The sequence below is a fragment of the Eptesicus fuscus genome, chromosome 5 (genome assembly GCF_027574615.1).
Source record: "Eptesicus fuscus isolate TK198812 chromosome 5, DD_ASM_mEF_20220401, whole genome shotgun sequence".
Classification (NCBI taxonomy): Eukaryota; Metazoa; Chordata; class Mammalia; order Chiroptera; family Vespertilionidae; genus Eptesicus; species Eptesicus fuscus.
In genome coordinates this window covers 95,895,085-95,915,915 of record NC_072477.1, presented here as the reverse complement: position 1 = coordinate 95,915,915, position 20,831 = coordinate 95,895,085, and the positions used below count along the sequence as shown (strand labels likewise).

Here is a 20,831-nt window from a genome sequence, read left to right as displayed (position 1 = left end):
TTCCTGGTCAGGATACATGCCTGAGTTGCAGGCTTGATCCCCAGTAGGACGCAGCTAGCTGACAGAGGATTCTCTCTCATTGTTGGCATTTCTATCTCTCCTTCTCCCTTCTCCTCTCTGAAATCAATAAAAATATATATATATTTTAAAAATTGGGAGGGATATCTTGGGTGTGGAGTTCCTCCCTGAGTGGCAAGGAGTCCCAGTCCCATACCAGGATCCCCAACCCAGAGTTCCAGTACCAGGAGCAGAAATTATAGCTGAGAGAGATGGAGGGCTGTTGGAATCCCAGGCATTCCTCTTGAAGGGCCCGTGTATGAACTTACTCTGACTCACTGGCTCTGAGCTCTAGCTCTGAGACAGCAACTTAGAAGGCTCCAGGGACGTATAGGGAGGAACTGAATTGTCCAGCAAGAGCTAGAGGGGCAGCTCGCTTCCCTCTAGCAGAGGCCAAAAAGTGCCATCAGATGCCATTTGTCCTCTGCTGAACACTCCCCACACAGAGCCGGCAGGTGAGTGCCATATCGGAGTCTTCATCAATCTGGCTAACATTGTTTGCCCAGCCCTGGTGATTCCCTGAGACCATGCCCCACCCAATTTTTAGGCCATTTTAAATGGCTTTTCCACAGAAATGGCCTGTCTTGGATCATGCTATGGACTTTCCTAACATTTCTCAAAGGCTCACAAACACCAAACAAGCAGTTTCTGGCCTCAGCATGCCCTGTACCTCTAACTAAATGACCCCAGGGCCAGCATTAGTTGCATCCACCTCAGTTTGCAACTTGGCCTCTCCCAGGTGTCTACAAGCCAGCATCTGCAGATCACTTTGTAGCTCGTACCTAACAGGCCCCTAACAAGGCACAGAAAAGGACGGAACTTGGTTTGCACCAGAGCCCCTCCCACACCTGATGGCCAGCTTCAGACCACACCAGACACAACCTAACCACTTCTACAAAGAATGTATCCAAAGGGCAAATTCGGTGGGCACAAAAGCCTCTCTAAAGCAAATCCTCCATAACAACTCCTCCACTGTAGTCATGGCCAGTCCTCACAACCTATCAGCCCCAGAGTAAATACCTTTCATTGATGTGTCAACAAGGGACACATCTGAAGCTCAGGTGACAAGTGAGACTGCACCACTGGGTCCCACAGAATACCTACTGCATAAGGTCACTCTACCAAGACTGGGAGACATAGCAGATTGACCTAATACACAGAAACAAACAGAGAGGAAGCCAAAATGGGGAGACAAAGAAACATGCCCCAAATGAAAGGACAGGTAAAATCTCTAGAAAAAGAACGAAATGAAATTGAGGCAAGCAATCGACCAGATATACCAGTACAGTTCAAAACAATGGTTATAAGGAAGCTCAAGGAACTTAGTAAAAACTTCAACACAATGAAAAAGACATAGAAATCATAAAAGGTTTACAAGATCCTCTTTGGGAGGAAGCTGCAGGGAGCGGCAGTGGCTAGGCGCCAAGCCTTGCCACCACCTGGACTCACCACGGCCCACATGCACCTGCCCTGGTCCCTGTGCGCCCAGAGAGGTCAAAACCCAGACCCACACGCCTGCAACAGACACTGCGGGTCCTCTGCGTGCCTGGCATGCACCCAGCCTGAACCCGTGGACCTGCTGTGTACTCAACCACTGCCACTGCTACTGTGCTGCCACTGCCCAGCTGCTGGGCTCCACCGCCGAGGTTCGGGGGCAGGAACTGCACTGAAGGCTGGGAGGTGGATGTAACCTCCCCTGACCTGGACCTACTGAACTGAGGACCTGAGGAGACTGAAGAGGCTACAGATCTGTAAGTGAGACAGGAGGGCCTGGGACTGAGAGAGGAGGCCAAGAGGGGACTGGCTGCGGAGACTGCGGAGTGGGTGCAGGAGTGGAAGCTTGGGGTTGAAGTCCCATCATGGCAGCCTGGGAAGCTCCTTTGACCAGTGGGAAGGGTCATGCAGTGGAGCTCAGGGCCAGCCTACATGGGAGGGGTCTGAAGGACACACTTAACATTGAATCTGGGGGGCCCTCTATTTCTTGGAGGAACTTGTGCTGGTGAGCAGAAAGGGGGCTGGACAGTAGGTCCAGGAAGGAGATCAGCCCTGCCCACCTATGACACGGGGGAAGTCCCCTCTTTCTCCTCAGCAAAACAGCTGCTTCTTACCTGACCTGCAGCGACTTGAGACAAGGTGGAACCGCCCAGGGCAGGAAATCCGTGCTCCTGAGGGTGACAGAGAGGAGGTGCCAGCAAACTAGACAGAGCTGAGGCATTAGAAGGAGATAAAGGGCCCGCAACCCCCACTCCTACAAGCTATTGGCACCACCCCCAACACGAGTGTGATCAAACCATTCTGGCCAAAGACCAGGATACCCCTGCAGAGCCCAGCTCTGTGAGGGAAGGGAGTAGAGCTCAGAACAGGGATAATCAAGGCATGAGACTCCAGGCAGACTCAGCCTCTGTGTCAGAGTACCCACCCACTGGACTACTAGGGGATTCAACCTTTGGGACCTCAGTCAGCTTGCCCAGGACCAGAAAGTACAGTGACTCACATTGACCTGCACAAGAGAAGTTCCCAGGGGCCCAGGATAGACACACCAAGGGGCCAGATTGAACAAAATCACATAAAAATCTGGTGAGCTTTACAAATAGCAGACCCAAAGGTTTTTTTTAGTGTGTGAGTATGTGTGGTTTTGTGTCTTGGTCTGTGTGTGTGTAAGTGGATTTTTGTTGTTGTTGTTTGTTTTTTCTCTTTTTCTAAAAAATCTTTATTGTTGAAAGTATTACATATGTCCCCTTCCCCCCACCATTGACCTCTCCCAGCCTGCCCCTGCACTCCACCCAAGGCCTTCACCATCCTATTGTCTGTATCCATGGATTATGCATATATGCATACAAGTTCATTGGTTGATCTCGTCACACCCTCCCCTGCCTTCCATCTGAGGTTTGACAGTCTTCGATGCTTCTGTGTCGCTGGATCTATTTTTTGTTCATCTCTGTCTTCTTGCATATCTCTAATTTCTCTCTTCCCTTTAAGTCTAGTCTTATTATTATTATTAATTTTTTTTTTATTTTTTCTTTTTTCTCATTTTTCCCCATTTTACTTTTTCTATCTATATCTTATATCCATTATCAGTACATTTTAAATTCATCATTATTATTTCATTTATTTTCTGTTTCCTTTTATTTTTTCTCCTATACTAGTTCTTTTAGCTTCTTCCTTGCTTCCATATAGCCATTTTTTTGTGTGTGTTCTTCTATCTCCATTTTTCTTTATGTCACCTTTAAGTCTTTGGTCACATGTCATTTAGTATTCTTTTTATTTGCTTTGTTTTCTGTTCTTTTTCCTTCATAGTTTTCCTGTTGTAGTTGCATTGAGTAGCTTGATATTCATGGTATTTTTAGTTTGGTCCTGTTTGTGTCTTAGTCTGTTCTGTCAGTAGCTGTATAACAGCTTGCACAATGTTGAGATTGAACCTCACTGGCAGTAAATTGAAGGGGATATCCCTCCCAGGAATAGGACATCAATAATCAAGTCCCAGTTACAACAGGAAAGCCCAAATAATGCACACAAGGGACATTCCTAGAGCATCCAGCTCAGGTGAACAAAGAAATTGAACCTTTGGGACAACATACAGCATAACAACATGCATACCATAATGATCCCAAAAGAAAAGAAAGTGAGCAAGGGTGTGAGAACTCATTTGAAAAAATAATGACTGAAGAAGATAAAGACATACCAGTCCAGGAAGTGCAGAGTCCCAAACAAGATGAACTCAAAGAGGCTCACACCAAGACAGATAATTAAAATTGCAAAGGTTAGAGACAAACAGAGACTTTTAAAAGTAGTAAGAGAAAAATAGTTACCTACAAGGGAGCTCCCATAATATTATCAGGTGATTTCTCAACAGAAACATTTCAGGCCCAAAGGGATTGGCACAAAATAGTCAAAGTGATTAAAAGCAAGCATCTGCAACCTATATTACCCAAAGCAGCAAAGGTATTATTTAGAATTGAAGGGCATAGAAAGAGCTTCCCAGACAAGAATAATCTAAAGGAGTTCATTACCACCAAGCCAGTATTACAAGAAATATTAAAGGGTCTTTAAGAAGAAGGAGGGTGAAAAAAGGTTAAAAGATATGAATAATAAAATGGCAATAACTGAAAATCTATTAAAGGTTACGTTAAATGAATCTGATGGCTGAATTGATAAGAAAACAAGACCCTTACATATGCTGCCTACAAGAGACTCATTCCAGATTGAAAGACATGCATTGGCTGAAAATAAAGGGATGGAAGGAAATACTTCATGAAAATAGAAACAGAAAAACAAACAAACAAACAAACTTGGGTAACCATACTTATACCAGAAAAAATAGACTTTAAAACAAAGGCTATAATAAGGAACAAAGAATGACCCAGCAGCCTTATGGGGGAGGAACCAAGATGGCTGCCCAGGTTAACACTTTACTTGCCTCCTCCCACAAACACATCAAAATTACAAATAAAATATAGAACAACCATCATTCAGAACCACCTGAAATTTAACTGAATGGAAGCCCTGCCAGTAGAAAATTAAAGAAGAAAGTACATTGAGACTGGTAGCAGGGGCAGAGGCATAGAATGGACTGGTCTAACACCCATGTGTGGCCTTTAATGACACACTAGATCAAATGGAATTAATTGATATCTTCAGAGCATTTTACCCCAAAGCAGCAGAATATTCATTCTTTTCAAGTGCCCATGGAATGTTTTCTAGGATAGACCACATGTTAGGGCAAAAAACAAGTCTCAATAAATTTACAAAGATTGAAATCATATCAAGCATTTCCTATGACCGCAGTGGTATGAAACTAGAAATCAATCACACACACAAAAAAAATGAAAACATACACAAAGAAACGGAGGCTAAATAACCATGTTACTGAAGAATGAATGGTTTAACAATGAGATCAGGGAAGAAATCAAAAGATACCTTGAAACTAATAAGAATGAGAACATAACAACCCAAAATCTATGGACACAGCAAAAACAGTCCTAAGAGGGAAATTCATAGTATGACAGGCCTACCTCAATAAACAAGAAAAATCTCAAATAAACAAACTAATTTTACACTTTAAAAAGCTGTGAAAAGAACAAATACAAAGCCCAAAGTGATTAGAAAGAAGGAAATAATAAAGATCAGAGCAGAAATAAAGAAAACAGAGTCTAAAAAAACATACACAACACAATCAATGAAACCAAGATCTAGTTCTTTGAAAAGATAAGATTCAAAAACCTTTAACCAGACTCATCAAGAAAATAAATAAAACCAGAAGTTAAAGAGGAGATGTAACAACTGACACCACAGAAATACAAAGCATTGTAAGAAAATATTATGAATAATTATATGCCAACAAATTGAACAACCTGGAAGAAATGGATAAATTGCTAGAAACAGTCTTCCAAAACTGAATCAGGATAATCAGAGAATTTGAATAGACAGATTACAACTAGTGAAATTAAAGAAGTAATAAAAATCTCCCAACAACTAAAATTCCTGGTCTGGACAGCTTCACAGGTAAATTTTACACAACATTCAAAGAACTACCACCTATGCTTCTATTCCAAAAAATTCAAAAGGAGGGAAGACTCCCAAGCTCATTTTATGAAGCCAGCATTATCCTATTTCCAAAACTGGTTAATGACACTACAAAGATAAAAAATTATAGGCTGATATCCCTGACCAACAGATGTTAAAATTCTCAACAAAATATTAGCAGACTAGATTCAGCAATACATTAAAAAGTTCATACACCATGATAAAGTGGTATTTATTCCAGACATGCAAGCTTGGTACAATATCTGCAAATCAATAAGCATAATACACCATATAAACAAAATGAAAGATAAAAGCCACATAATTATATCAATAGATGCCGAATAAGCATTTGATAAAATCCAGCACCCATTTATGATAAAAATTCTCACCAAAGTGGGAATAGAGGAAATATATCTCAACATAATAAAGACCATATATGACAAACCCATAGCCAATATCATGCTCAATGGGCAAAAACTAAAAGCACTGTCCTTAAGATTGGGAACAAGACAGGGATATCTGCTTTCACCCCTCTCATTCCACATTGTTATGGAAGTCCTATCCAAAGCAATCAGACAAAAAGAAGAAATAAAAGGCATTCAAATTGAAAATAAAGAAGTAAAACTGTCCTTATTAGCAGATAGCATGATACTCTATACAGAGAATCCTAAAGATTCCACCAAAAAATACTAGAACTCATAAATGAATTTAGGAAAGTAGCAGGATACAAAATAAATATCCAGAAATCAGTTCTATTTTTATATACCAACTAGAGGCCCAGTGCACGAAATTCATGCATGGGGGGGGGTCCCCTCAGCCCAGCCTGCACCCTCTCCAATCCAGGACCCCTTGGGGGACATTCCTCTCACAATCCAGGACCACTGGCTCCTAACTGCTCACCTGCCTGCCTGACTGATTGCCCCTAACTGTCCCTCCTGCTGGCCTTGTCACCCCCAACTGCACTTTTTAAGAAATCAATAAACAGCAAAATACCTGCCAATAATACAATATTTAGAACAATTATTTTGGTTTTGGGAAGCCTTTCTGATCTCTATTTTTGTACCAATTCAGTGAACTAAACTAATCTAAAAAGAGTTTCTTAGGCTTTTCTGTGTCGTCCAGATTAAGCTCTCTTCCTAAAGCACAATCCCTGGTAAAGATGAGCTGGGGTGGGGTGGGAGGAGACAGAGGGTTCCAACATAGAACCTATGGCAACTTCCTAGAACATGGGCAATGCTTCCCAAGCATGCAGATTGAAATTGTGAAGCATTCTGCATTCCTTTTCCACAATTTGTAGTCTGAATTTGAGGTCAATAGATATAGTCCTTGGTTTTGACTCTGGAGAACTTAAGTCTACCAAACAAACAAAAGACTTTGCAACAGCACCACAAAGCTGTTATAAGGAAGATACTTCAGAACTCTAACTTTAATTTTAGAAGTTATATATTTAGAAATAAATAACAATATATTTTAGACAAATTAAGTACAATTTTAAAAACTTTCCAGAGTGAAGCTCTGGAAGTGACAACATTTAGGCACTAATTTTGATAATGGATAGTACAAACAACATATGGTAGCATTTATAAAAATAATAGTATATAATGGTCAAAATGAATTCATTAGCCATTTATATTTCTGTCATGCTCTTGCATAGGTGTTTCCTTATTCTGCAGGATCAATGGTTCTTTTGGTGACACACCAGGTAGCAGATGGAAAACATTAACTACTATTTTCCATACTTGTCAAAAAAGTTTTGTAATCATTACATTAATTACTTACACATATTGTACTAAGTCACAGAAAAGAAAATATCCTATGTAATAAAGTGATAATATGCAAATTGACCCTCACACCCTCACAAGATGGCTGCCTACAACCAGGCTGGCAGGGGAGTTAGTGAGGGACGACCAAACGACTGAACAAGCAGGCTGTGTGGGGCAACCAGGCTGGTGGGGGGTGCAGTTGGGGACAACCAGGCCAGCAGGGGGGGAAGTTAGGGGCAACCAGGCTGGCAGAGGGGGGCAGTTGGGGGTGACCAGGCCAGTGGGGTGGGGCAGTAAGGGGTGACCAGGCTGGCGGGGGGAGGGGGGACAGTTAGGAGCAACCAGGCCGGCAGGGAGGGGGCAGTTGGGGGTGACCTGGCTGGCAGCGGGGGGCAGTTGGGGCAACCAGGCTGGCATCCAGAGACAGTGAGGGGCAATCAGGCTGGTGGGGGGGGCAGTTAGGGGCGACCAGGCAGGCAGGCAGGTGAGCGATTAGGAGCCAGTGGTCCAGGATTGTGAGAGGGATGCCCAACTGCCGGTTTAGGCCCGATCCTTGGGATCGGGCCTAAACCGGCAGTCAAACATCCTCCAAGGTGTCCTGGATTAGAGAGGGTGCAGGCTGGGCTGAGGGGACTCCCTCCCCATGCACGAATTTTGTGCACCGGGCCTCTAGTTAATAATAAAGTGAACCATTGGTGTTAAATAAAAAATAAGCTTTAAAATGAAAATAAATATGAATTGGATCTTGAGGTGAGTAACAATTTTTAAGTAAAAGCCATCTATAATAATAAAAGAGTAATATGCTAATTAGACCAGATGTCCTTCTGGATGACCTTCTGGACAAAGCCGGGGCTGTGAGGGAAGCCTGGGTCCCAGGAGCCTGCTGGCAGCCAGAGGGAAGCCGGTGCAGGCAGCTGGGGGAAGAAAGGCCTACTCTTGCATGAATTTCGTGCATTGGGCCTCTAGTAGAGAAATAAAATGGTAGGGTTTTGATTTTGCTTTCTTAAATCTTTATGCAACAATTCTATATATTTTTAGCATCTAAAAAGCACAAGTTATATCTTATACTTCACAAGTCATCTCTGAGAGCTGGTAATAATTTGTCAACACAAATTTGTTAACTTATCAATAAAGAATATTTTGAGGCTATTGGTCTGATTTTATCATTGGAACTAAGTCAGCCAAGACCTCCACTTTAAAAAAATCTTTATTGTTGAGAGTATTACAGATGTTCCCCCATTCTCTTTTTCTCCCCATTGCCCTCCTCCACCCAGATCCCACCCTGTCCCAGGCCTTCACCACCCTAATGTCTGTGACCATGGGTAATGCAAATATGCATATAAATTCTTTGGTTAATCTCTTCCTTCTGAGATTTGTCAGTCTGTTCCATGTTTCCATGCCTCTGGTTCTATTTTATTAATCAGTTTATGTTGTTCATTAGATTCCTTGCTCAGTTATTCTGATTTTTAGATTCAATTGTTGATAGATATGTATTTTTTGCCATTTTATTGCTCAATTTTTTTTCATAGAATAATGCTTTATTTAACAATCTGAAAATATGTTCTTTTGGCTTTAAGTCTTGAAAACTGAGTGGTGAATCAAAGATTTGTTTCATGTTCTCTGTGATTGTGTATATGCATCTATAGATGCTTTTGCTTGTTATAGTCATTTTAGCTCCACTTTATTTAATATATAAAGTCTTATTATTCTAACAATGCTAAAATCTGAATTAAATATTCCATGAGTCTAACAATCTCTTTTCCCAAGCCTGCCTGCCTCCCTCCCTCCTCTAAGTCTGCTCCTCAGCCTCCATTAATGCTAGGTCTTTAGAGACAACCAGCATCCACATTGAGAACCTAGATATGAATGTTAGACCTTAAGTCCCTGTAACTTCTCCCTCTAGCTGAAGAGTTTCTCTGGGAGATGTATATGTGTGGAAGATCTTGGCAGTGCTCTTCAGAGTTGTGCACTTTTAATTGTATATACCTCTTCTTGGTTGTGATGTTGCTGTCTTCTGGAACCACAGAGGCATGAAGCTGGAGGCCTTGTCTCTCAGGGGAGTCAGTCAATATAAACTTATTGTTCTCTTCTTTGTCTTCCATCTTATTTGCCTTGTCAGAGTCTGAAAAAAACCTGAGGGATTATCGAGGTGGGGGAAGTATAAAGATCTGGGTTCAGATTGTTGATGTTTTCCTTTTCTCTGTCCTCAAGAAATTTTTACTGGCTTCTGTGGTGGCTGTGGATCAAGAGAAACCTCCAAAGTGGCCCTGGAACTAGGTCTTGGAGTACCAGCTCCCAAGGAGGCCCTAGGGGTGGTGAGTGAACCCTGTTTAGAGGTGTAGGGCTGGAGAGTATATTCCCTGAGGAGATCCTAGAGCTGCGAGTGGCTCTGGGTGGAGGAGGCCTATTAAAGGGTGCTGAGGTCCTCTAGACAGGGGCTCTCTTCTTTGGTTGTTCAGACCCTTCATTTGAGGTTCGGGTTCGGAGGACAACTTCTGGGAGAGATGCAGGCTGTTCTGAAGGGATTAGGGCTCTGCCTGGGGGTGGAGCTGGGGAGCCAGGGAAAACTTCCTCCAGGGACTCGCCACCCTCAGTGGGCTGGGTAGAAGAGGGCTGGGCTTTGGTAGGGCCGTTGCAGGCTGGTAGAGGCTCTTCCTCCTCAGAGGACTTTGCTTCAGCCTCTTCTTTGTCTATTTCCTTTTCTTTTAAGGGCTCTTCTTTAATCTCAGAGTTGTCTCCTCCCTGAGCTAGATCTGATGTTAGCTCTTCTTTACTTGCTGAGATGGAGTCCCTCTCACTTATCAAGGAAAATGTAGAGGGACTGGTAGGTGAGGTAGGAGGGCTAGAGACTGTAGATGTTTGAACTGGGAAAGAGACGACTAAAGAGCGTCTGCTGCTGCTTGATAGTCCCTTCACCACAAAGACTTTGTTGGAATGTTGCTTCTCCAGTTTGCTCATCACTTCATAGAGATTGTGATTCAGCTTGCTCATTTCCCTGTAGAAGACGTCCTTCAAGTTGAAAGTGTTTTTGAAAAATGCTCATAGAACAGCCTATACAACTATTATAAAGAACAGGTAGCTCCTCTAGTAGTTCCTGGTTCAGATCTTCAAACACAAGCTGGGCTTTGTTGAACTCTTCATCTGCCTTGGCAATCTTGACCTCATCTTTTTTTCTTGGCATTCTGCACTGCCTCCAGGTGGTGTCTGGCACTGTCATAGTCCATGAGTTTCAGATCCCGCTTGGTGATTATTTCCTTAATCTCATCAAACTGGGCAATATAGTTTTCCACGGTCCTCAAGGCCTGGTCAGCTAGTTTCTCTTCATAGTCTTCCCAAAGAAGATCATTATTTCCTATGATGGCATTCGGCTCCTCAAGACCGTCCCACTCACTGCTATAGATCTCCTGCAGGGTTTCTGACACTCTCTTTGAGCTTTCATGCATTACTTTGCACTAAGGAAGTTCTTCAGCTCCTTGTATAGTTCGAGGCCCTCTGCCTATTGATGGTAAAAGTTGTTGGCACATTGTTCAAACCATTCATCTTTGGTTTCCAGTTTTCTCCAAATTCTGCAGTACCTTCTCTAGGGCCCTGCTGAACTTCTTCTGTACCTGCTTGGCAAAGAGGCCAGCAGCACCACCAGCCTTACCCTCAGCCATCCTGTTGGTTCCCTGGGGGCAGCGGCCCTGACCAAGAGCCCTATGGTTTTTCTGGAGGCTCCAAGGAGGAAGTGCGGTTTCCAGCATGCCTCCTATTCCTCAAGTTTCTCCTCCTCCTCCTCCTCTTTTTCCTCCTCCTTCTCCTCTTCCTCCTCCTCCTCCTTCTTCTAATTGACCCTTCAACATTTCATTTAATACTGGTTTGGTGATGATGAACTCCTTTAGCTTTTTCTTGTCTGTGAAGCTCTTTATCTGACCTTCAATTCTACATGATAGCATTGCTAGGTAGAGTAATCTTGGTTGTAAGTCCTTGCTTTTCACCACTTTGAATATTTCTTGCCCCTCCCTTCTGAGATGAAATCTTTCTGTTCAGAAATAAGCTGACAGTTGTATGGGCACTCCCTTGTAGGTAACTAACTGCTTTTCTCTTCCTGCTTTTAAGATTCTCTCTTTCTCTTTAACCTTTAATTATGATGTGTCTTGATGTGGTCCTCTTTGAGTAAGTCTATTTCTTTCACCAGGTAGGGGAAGTTTTCAGTCATTATTTCTTTAAATAGGTTTTTAATTTCTTCTTCCCTCTCTTAACCTTCTGGCACCCCCATGATGCGAATGTTGGTATGCTTGAAGTTGTACCAGAGGCTCCTTACACTATCTCATATTTTTTATTCTTTTTGCTTTTTGCTTTTATGATTAGGTGTTTTCCCCTTACTCATATTCCAATGTGCTAATTTGATTCTCGGCATCTTCCACTCTACTGTTGATTCCCAGTAAATTATTTTTAACTTCGGTTCACGAATCATTCATTTCTGACTGGTCCTTTTTCATGTATTTGAGGTTCTCACTAAGTTCCTTGAAGCTGTTAGTAAGTTCTTGAGCATCCTTATAACCATTGTTTTGAACTCTATCTAGTAGTTTGCTTGCATCCATTTCATTTGGTTCTTTTTTTGGAGAGTCCTTCTGTTCTTTCATTTGTGACATGTTTCTTTGTCTCCACATTTTGGCTCCTTCCCTGTGTTTGTTTCAATGTATTAGGTAGAGCTGCTATGTCTCCTAGAATTGGTAGAGTGTCCCTGTGTAATAGGTATCCTGCAGGGCCCAGTGGCTCCACCTCCCCAGTCACCTGAGCTGGGCACTCTAGGTGTGCCCCTGTGTGGTCTGTGTGCACTGTCCTGTTGTAGTTGAGCCTTGATTGCTGTTGGCATCACTGGGAGGAATTGACGCCCAGGCAATTGGCTGTGATGATCAGCTGTACTACAGTGGAAGAGTTGCTGTATAGGAGACATCCCTATGGAGCAGGACTTGCTTTAGTGGGGCTTTGGTGCTCTCCAAGTCTGTCCCTTGAGTGTGTTGCTCATGAATGTGGTAGATGTTGTGATCTGAAGCTATCCACTGGGTGCACTGTCTCTGGAGCTTCCTGGGAGGTGCAAAGTCAGCCACTGCCTGTGCCCTGCCTGGGGCCACCCATTATGAGCTACAGAGTGATTTTCAGATGGCTTATACTTCTGTTGGGCTTGGAGGTATGCAAGAGAGGCCAAACTGTGAACCTTGGCAAGCTATTATTAGTGCCAGATCTGGGGCCACTTATTGAGAGGTATGGGGCATGCTGAAGACAGCTGCTACTTGTTTTTGAGAGATTTTAGGAAAATATAAAGCCTGAGCCAGGACAGGCCATTCATATGGAAAAGCCACTGCAAACAGCTTGGTGGGGCTGCAAATTGGGTGGGGTGGGATCTCAGGGAATCACCAGGGGCAACAGTGTGGGCCAGGTTGATGGAGACTCAGATATGGTGCCTGTGTGTGTCAGCTGTGTGTGTGTGTGTGTGTAGTCTCAGTATAGGAACAATGACATCTGCCACCACTTTTGTCTGGAAGAAACCTGACCTCTAGTTCTTTCCCTGATGTCAGACAATTTAGTTCCTTCCCATATGTCCCTGGATCCTTTTAAGCTGTTGCCCCAGAACTGAAGATCAGTGGGAGTGAGTTCGAGTAAGCCAACACATGGGCCCTTTAAGAGGAACTGCCTAGGTCTCTGGCTGCCCCCATATCACTCAGCCACAATCCCCACTGGTTTTTACAGCCCTGGCACTGGAACCCTGGGCTGACAGTTCTAGTGTGGGGCTGTGACTCCTTGCTCCTCAGCCAAGATATCCCTCCCAATTAAAAACACGCCACATGTGGATGTCAGACAAGCCATTCCACACCTCCAACCCTCCTATCAGTCTCAATATAGTTTCTTCTTTAATTCTCTAGTTATAGGGCTTCCATTCAGCCAGATTTCAGGTGGTTCTGAATGATGGTTCTTCTGTATTTTATTTGTAATTTTGATATGGTTGTGGAAGAATGTGAGTACCACATTTACCTATGTCGTTATCTCGGTTCCTCCACCCATCTGGAGACTTGCACTTTTTAAAAATATATATATATATGTTATTGATTTTTTACAGAGAGGAAAAGAGAGGGATAGAGAGTTAGAAACATCGATGAGAGAGAAACATCGATTCAGCTGCCTCTTGCACACTCCCTCCTGGGGATGTGCCCGCAACCAAGGTACATGCCCTTGACCTGAATCGAACCTGGGACCCTTCAGTCCGCAGGCCGACACTCTATCCATTGAGCCAAACAGGTTAGGGCTGCACTTTTTTTTTTTAATCCTCACCTGAGGAGATTTTTTTCCATTGATTTTTTTTAGAGAGAGGGGAAGAGAGATGGAGAGGAGAGGGGAGAGAGAGAGAGGGGAACATTGACATGAGAGAGAAACGTCGATGTGAGAGACACATCAATTAGTTGCCTTCCACATGACTCCCATCAGGGACTGGGATGAACCTACAACTGAGGTACATGCCCTTGGCCAGGAATCAAATCTAAGATCCTTCTGTCTGGGGGCAGACACTCTAACCCACTGAGCCAAACTGGCCAGGGCCCAAAACCTGCACTTTTGACAGCTATGTTCAATATGAAATAATCTTTGTCATATGTTCAGGACTTTAACAAATTTATGAATTACTATTGATGTTTTTAAAATCACAGCTACAGGATTTTTAAGCTACTAAGGAGCTAGGCAGTTACCTGGTTCACCTACTTTATTTTTATTTTACACAAAACTGAGGCAGTAACAAAGAGAAGATTTTAAATGGTTTATTCCTGTTGAAAGGTATCCATTATTTCTCCTGCCTCTAAATATTTTTCTATTCTTTATTTTTAATAAGGGAAGTTCTGCAGCTCTGACAACTTTACTTTTGTCTATTTTTATATGATAACTAATAAAATCTGTTTCTTGGTTTGCTAACTGTACTATTGTTTGACTGTTTCATAGCAATAGTTGACTTAGGACTCAACTTAAAGCTATTAAACGCTCAGTGGCCATCACAGAAATAGTCCTCATTATCCTGATAGCTCTCTATTTATAACTTTTCAACCCCACTTGCTGATTAATTGACCTAAAGAAGTTAGAACTCTCTCAGTTAAAGTGAAAGAAGCACTTGTTTAAAAAAGCACTTTTCAAAAGTAATTTGTGGCAATAAGACCGAAGACATAGAGAGGAAACAAGATGGCAGTGTAGGTAAATGTCTGTACTCGCTGCCTCCCACAACCACATAAAAATTATAACTAAAATATGAAACAACCATCATTCAGAACCCCTTGAAATCTGACTGAATGGAAGTCTTACAACTAGAGAAGTAAAGACGAAAGCACATTGAGATTGGTAGGAGGGGAAGAGCCACGAAACGGGCTGGTCCAACACCCACATGTGGCATTTTTTTAATTGGGAGGGATATCTCCAAGGCCTTCTGTGAGAAGCAAGAGATCCCAGTTGAACACTGGACCCCCAGCACAGGGTTCCAGAGCTGGGAAGAGAAGTCCCCATAACTTTGGGCTGTAAAAACCAGTGGTGATTGGGGCTGAGTGACATAAAGGCCGCTGGAGTCCTAGGTGTTTCTCTTAAAGGGCTCATACACGAACTTACAAGGTCCCACTTCCTCTGAGCTCCAGTGCCAGGCAGTGGCTTTAGGGGGGATCCAGGGACATATGGGGAAGAACTGGACTGTGTGGCATCAGAGCAGGAACTTGGGGGTGTCTTTCTCCCAGACAGGGGTGCTCGCAGGAGTCATTCTTCCTGTGTAGAGACCTCCTCCATCACAGTGCTGTCTGGCAGTCATATCTGAGTTTCCATCAGCATGGCTCACACTGTTTGCTCTGCCTGGTGATTCATAAGACCCCTCCCCATCCAATTTGCAGCCCCACCAAGCTGTTTGCAGCAGCTTTTTCATATGAATGGCCTGTCCTGGCTCAGGCTTCAGATTTTCCTAAAATCTCTTAAAGAAGTAACAGCTGGAATCAGCCTGACCCAAACTTACCAATAAAAGGCCTAAGACCCAGCACTAGCAACAGCTTACCAAGGTTCACAGCTTGGCCTCTCCTGCACACCTCCACACCCAACACAAGTAGCAGCCATCTGAAAATCACTCTGTAGCTCATAACGGGTGGTCCCAGGCAGGGCATAGGCAGTGGTTGACTTTGCACCTCCCAGGAGGTCCTAGAGACAGTGAACCTGGTGGATAGTTTCAGACCATGACAGAACTCTACCACATCCATGAGCAACACACTCAAGGGCAGACTTGGTGATCAGCAAGGTCCCACTGAAGCAAGTCCTGCTCCATAGGGGCATCTCCTGTACAGCAGCTCTTTCACTGTAGTCACAGCTGGTCCTCACAGCCAATTGGCCTGGGGGTCAATTCCTCCCAGTGATACCAACAGCAATCAAGGCTCAACTACAACAAGACAGTGTACACAGACCACACCGGGGTGTACCCGGAGTGCCCAGCTCAGATGACTGGGGAGGTGGAGCCACTGGGCCCTGCAGGACACCTATTACACAGGGACACTCTACCAATTCCAGGAAACATAACAGCTCTACCTAATACATAGAAACAAACACAGGAAAGTAGCCAAAATGTAGAGACAAAGAAACATGTTACAAATGAAAGAAATGGTAGCAAGCAAACTACTGGAAACAATACAATGGTTATAAGGTTACTCAAGGATCTTCATGAGAGTTTCAAGGGACTTAATGGGAGCTTCAAGGGACGTAGTGAAACTTTTAAGGATCTTAATGAGAATGTAAAAGACATGAAAAAGGACCAGTCAGAAATTAAGAGTAATTTACAGGGATTCAACAGTAGAGTAGAGAATTCTGAAAATCAAACCAACTGTTTGGAATATGAGAAAGCAAAATCACCCAATCAGAAGAGGAAAATAAAAGAATATAAAAGTATGAAGATAGTGTAAGGAGCCTCTGGGACAACTTTAAGTTTACCAATATTGACATTATGGGGGTGCCAGAAGCAGAAGTAAGAGAGCAAGAAATTGAAAACCTATTTGAAGAAATAATGACTGAAAACTTTCCCTAACTGGTGAAGTTCGGAAAACACAGAAAGTCCCAAACAAGAGGAACCCAAAGAGACCCACACGAAGACACATCATAATTAAAATGCCAAGGGTTAAAGACAAAGAGAGAGTCTTAAAAGCAGCAAGAGAAAAACAGTTATTACCTACAAGGGAGTACCCATACAACTGTTAGCTGATTTCTCAACAGAAACTTTTCAGGCTAGATGGGAGTGTCAAGAAATATTCAAAGCAAGGAACTACAACCAAGATTACTCTACCAAGCAAAGCTATCATTTAGGTCAGATAAAGAGCTTCACAGACAAGAGAAAGCTAAAGAAGTTCATCACCACCAAACCAGTACTACATGAAATGTTAAAGGGTGTTCTTTAAGAGGAGGAGGAAGAAGAAGAAGAAGAAGAAGAAGAAGAAGAAGAAGAAGAAGAAGAACAACAACAACAACAACAAGAACAAGAAGAAGAAGAAGAACAAGAAGAAGAAAGAAAAGATAAAAATAGGAATAATAAAATGGCAAGAAATACATATTTATTAACAATGAATCTAAAAATAAAAATAACCAAATAAGAAATCTAATGCACAAAATAAACTGATGAATAAAATAGAATCAGAAGCATGGAAATATGGAACAGACTGATGAATCTCAGAGAAAAGGGAGCTGGAGTGCAGGAAGAGATTAACCAAAGATCTTATGTGCATATATTCATTACCAATGGACACAGACAATAAGGTGGTGAAGGCCTGGGGCAATGAAGTAACTGGGTAGAGGGAGCCAATGTGGGGTAAAAAGATGGATAACCAGGTGGAGAAAGCCACTGGGGAAGGGGGGGGGAGGAAGAGTGACATTTGTAATACTCTCAACAATAAATTTTTAAAATATAAAAATAAGTGATTTATTACCTGGTTGGTGTGGCCCAGTGGTTGAGTGTCGACCTATGAAATAGGAGGTCAAGGTTTGATTCCTGGTCAGGGCACATGCCTGGGTTTCAGGCTTGATCCCCAGTAGGAGGCATGCAGGAGGCAGCCGATCAATGATTCTCTCTCATCATTAATGTTTCTATCTCTCTCCCTTTCTTCTTTCCTCTCTGCAAAAGAAAATATATTTTTAGAAAGTAATTTATTAAATGTATACACTGGACTCTTATAAAAAACTTAGTTTCTGCAAGGACTGGGATATAGCTGAGCCTCAGGAACATGTGAAACCAAGCCTTAAATGCCATCAAATCTCCCAGTGACTCATCTGTTTTTCTGTCTGCCTTGGCTTCTTTCTCTTTTAATTAAATGAATTTTTCTCCATGAGTCTACTGGCAGATCTGAGTTTGAATATTAACAGTTTTTCAATTGAATGTAAACTGTAATTGAAAAAAAAATAAAATTAAGGAAAAAATAGTTTCCCAATTCCAGTCCTAAAATTCTAGGAAAAGGACTCTGATTGGCTTAGCCTGAGTTATGTGTTGCTCATAGACCAATCAACTGAGGCTAGGAAATGAATTACCACAGTAATAGTATCTTGGTTCAGGTGGCCATTCTTGGTCCAATCAACTATACAGGAAGTGGGGTCATAGTGTCTTCCGCTATAACCAGGAATTTTGGGGAAAAAGCAGTTCCTAGAACAAGAATGCCAGACAAACAATTGCTCTGAGGCCATTGTGTTTACAAACTTGATATGTGCTCTCCCTGGGTTTCTAAATCATCATTCCAGTCCCTCCTTTCCCTAGCCATGCAGAAATAGGTAAAAAAAAAAATAAAAAAAAAATTAAAGCAAGCTTTAGATTTTACTCCCACATCTTTATACCAGTATCAGGATTTTTTATAGCTTTAATTGTGCAATAGATGATATATGAAAGGTCATAGCAACACTAACATCAATTAAGAAGCACAGAAATAAACACCTGTGAATCCATGACCTAAGCTGAGGAAAAAGCAAATTATAAACACTACTGAAACTCTTGTTGTTCACCCTCTGCAATACTCCTCTAACATCTTTTTTAATACATTAAATAAATATTAATATATTTCTTCTTTTAGGCAGGAAGACAACAGAAAGGAATAATGGAGGCCCTGGATTAGCATTCTACCTTTTCCACTTACTACCTGCATGAGAATAGGCAAATTATTTCATTTCCCTGTGCCTCTCTCTATTTCTTCATCTGTAAAATGAATTAAATTGTTCTCATCTCATAGAGTTGTTTGTGGATTATATGAGAAAATGTAACATTCTTTGTAATAATGAAAATCTGGAGCCTGGAAACAATATAACATAAATATCCTAAATATAAAGAGCCAGGGTCCATCACAACCTAAATGACCAGACGGATGACCAAACAACAGGCTAGGGTCCCAGCCGGCGCGGCGGGAGTCAGTCCTGGGTCATGTAAGTGGAAACTGTAAGATATAGAAGCAAGGCAGACCTATCCCTCCACATGGAGAGATATTGGAAGAAGAATATCAGGGAGCTAGAACTCCCACCATCTTATAACAATAATGAATACTCATCCCCCCAACACACACAGACACACACACACAGACACACACACACACACACACACACACACACACCCCCCTACAAACCTTGGGCCAAGTGGGGAACCTGGACTTCTATTCTCTTCTTGAAATAATGAGGTGGCATCTCACCCTTCCCTTACCAGAGCAGTATCAAAGCAAGCCAGATAAAACAGGGTTGAAAAGATCCAGAGTTTCATAATGCTCAAAATTTCTAGGTTTCAATTATCAAATTATTTAAACAAAGAAGCAGAAAGATCTAAAACTGAATAAAAAAGATAATAGATACTAATACTGAGATAGTAGAGATGATAGTTAGTTGATAAGTTTAAAGCAGCTATCAAAACAATCTTTATATGAGTGATTTTGAACACCCTTAAATGGGAAAAAAAAGAAAGTTATGGCAAGTAAATAGAAAGTCTCAGCAAAGAAAATGAAGCCATAAAGAACCAAATGAAAATTATTGTACAAGGAACCAAGATGGCAGCAAAGTTAAACAACTAAACTGCCGCCGCACACAACAATTTCAAAAATACAACTAAAAGACAAAGCGTCTACCACCCAGAACCACAGGAAAGCTGGCTGAATGGTAGATTTACAACTAAGAAGGAAAAAGAAAGAACAAACGCGGAAGGGCTGAGGTACGGAGGCACGTGAATCAGGCTGGTGGCGGGCGACGGGACATGCGGCTTTTTTTCCAACCTGAAGGGAGATAAGCTCCTGATCACTCTGAAATCCAGTTTCTGGGGACGCGAGGGGGACCCAGACACCTACGGGGAGAAGCTGGACTCTCAGCCATCGTGTCGGAAAGTGAGAGTGACTTTCATGCACCCCTATGTTCATAGCAGCACAATTTACAATAGCTATGATTTGGAAACAGCATAAATGTCCATCAGCAGATGAGTGCATTAGAAAACTGTGGTACATCTACATAGTGGAATACTATGCTGCTGTAAAAAAAGATGGAATTCTTACCATTTGCAACAGCATGGTTGGAACTGGAGAGCATTATGCTAAGTGAAATAAGCCAGTCAGTGAAAGATAAATATCCCATAATCCATGATGGATCACCCCCACAGAGGGAGGCCCTGCCCACCTGCCACAGCGCTGCCAAAGGTTAGCCTGGGCCTCCCTCTTTGGGGTGATCATGGAGCCCCCCGATTGATCACCCCGCCAGCCAGTGGCCTGGGACTCCCTCTGCAGGGCGATCATGGGGCGATGGCCGGGCCCCCAACCAATCGCATCGCACCCGCCTTGGCTGGCCTGGCACCAATGGGCATCATAGCGTGGTCATCCAGACAGTCTTTCCGCTGTTCAGCCATTCAGTCGATTATAGATACAGTACATACATTACTTTCTTTCTACCCCAGGAAGACACTGATTCAGGATGTGGAGTATCAGATGTCTATTTGATTCTCTAAATCTAGTGGCTTCTACTCTGAAACATTACTTATTTTTATAAACTGGTTTATAGACCAAGAAAGCTTCAAATTAGCTTTTGCTGCCAAATGAGAAGGTCTTCTTATGGTGATCCATCTTTACCACCATTCCCTAGGTTTGCTAGAATATCTCCTTTCAGGAACACTGAGGCCTTCAGTAATACTGTGAGACAAATAGATTGAGACAAAAAGAATTGGTTTTGCCCCTGTAGGTGTAAATTGGTGGCCTAGTTTCATTTTTTTGCATGTATCTGACCAATTTTCCCAACACCATTTATTGAAGAGACTGTCTTGACTTGAATATCATTTTCAAAAAGAAATAAAATGAAGAAAAAAAAGACAAGAACAAATTCTCCTTCCTTTCTGAGGACCCCAGAACACTGTACTCATTTGGAGTAAATATGATTTTTGGTAACAGCTACTAAAGTCCCTAAACACCATTAATAATTACTTTTGATGCCGAAACTAGTTTGGCTCAGTGGATAGAGCAT

The 20,831-nt window shown here is 42.5% G+C and overlaps 1 pseudogene; it reads right to left on the bottom strand.

Moving 5' to 3' along the window:
• Positions 1-9,299: 9,299 nt before the first annotated feature.
• LOC129149180 (bridging integrator 2-like) lies at positions 9,300-10,999 on the bottom strand (annotated as a pseudogene).
• Between the last annotated feature and the right edge of the window lie 9,832 nt (positions 11,000-20,831).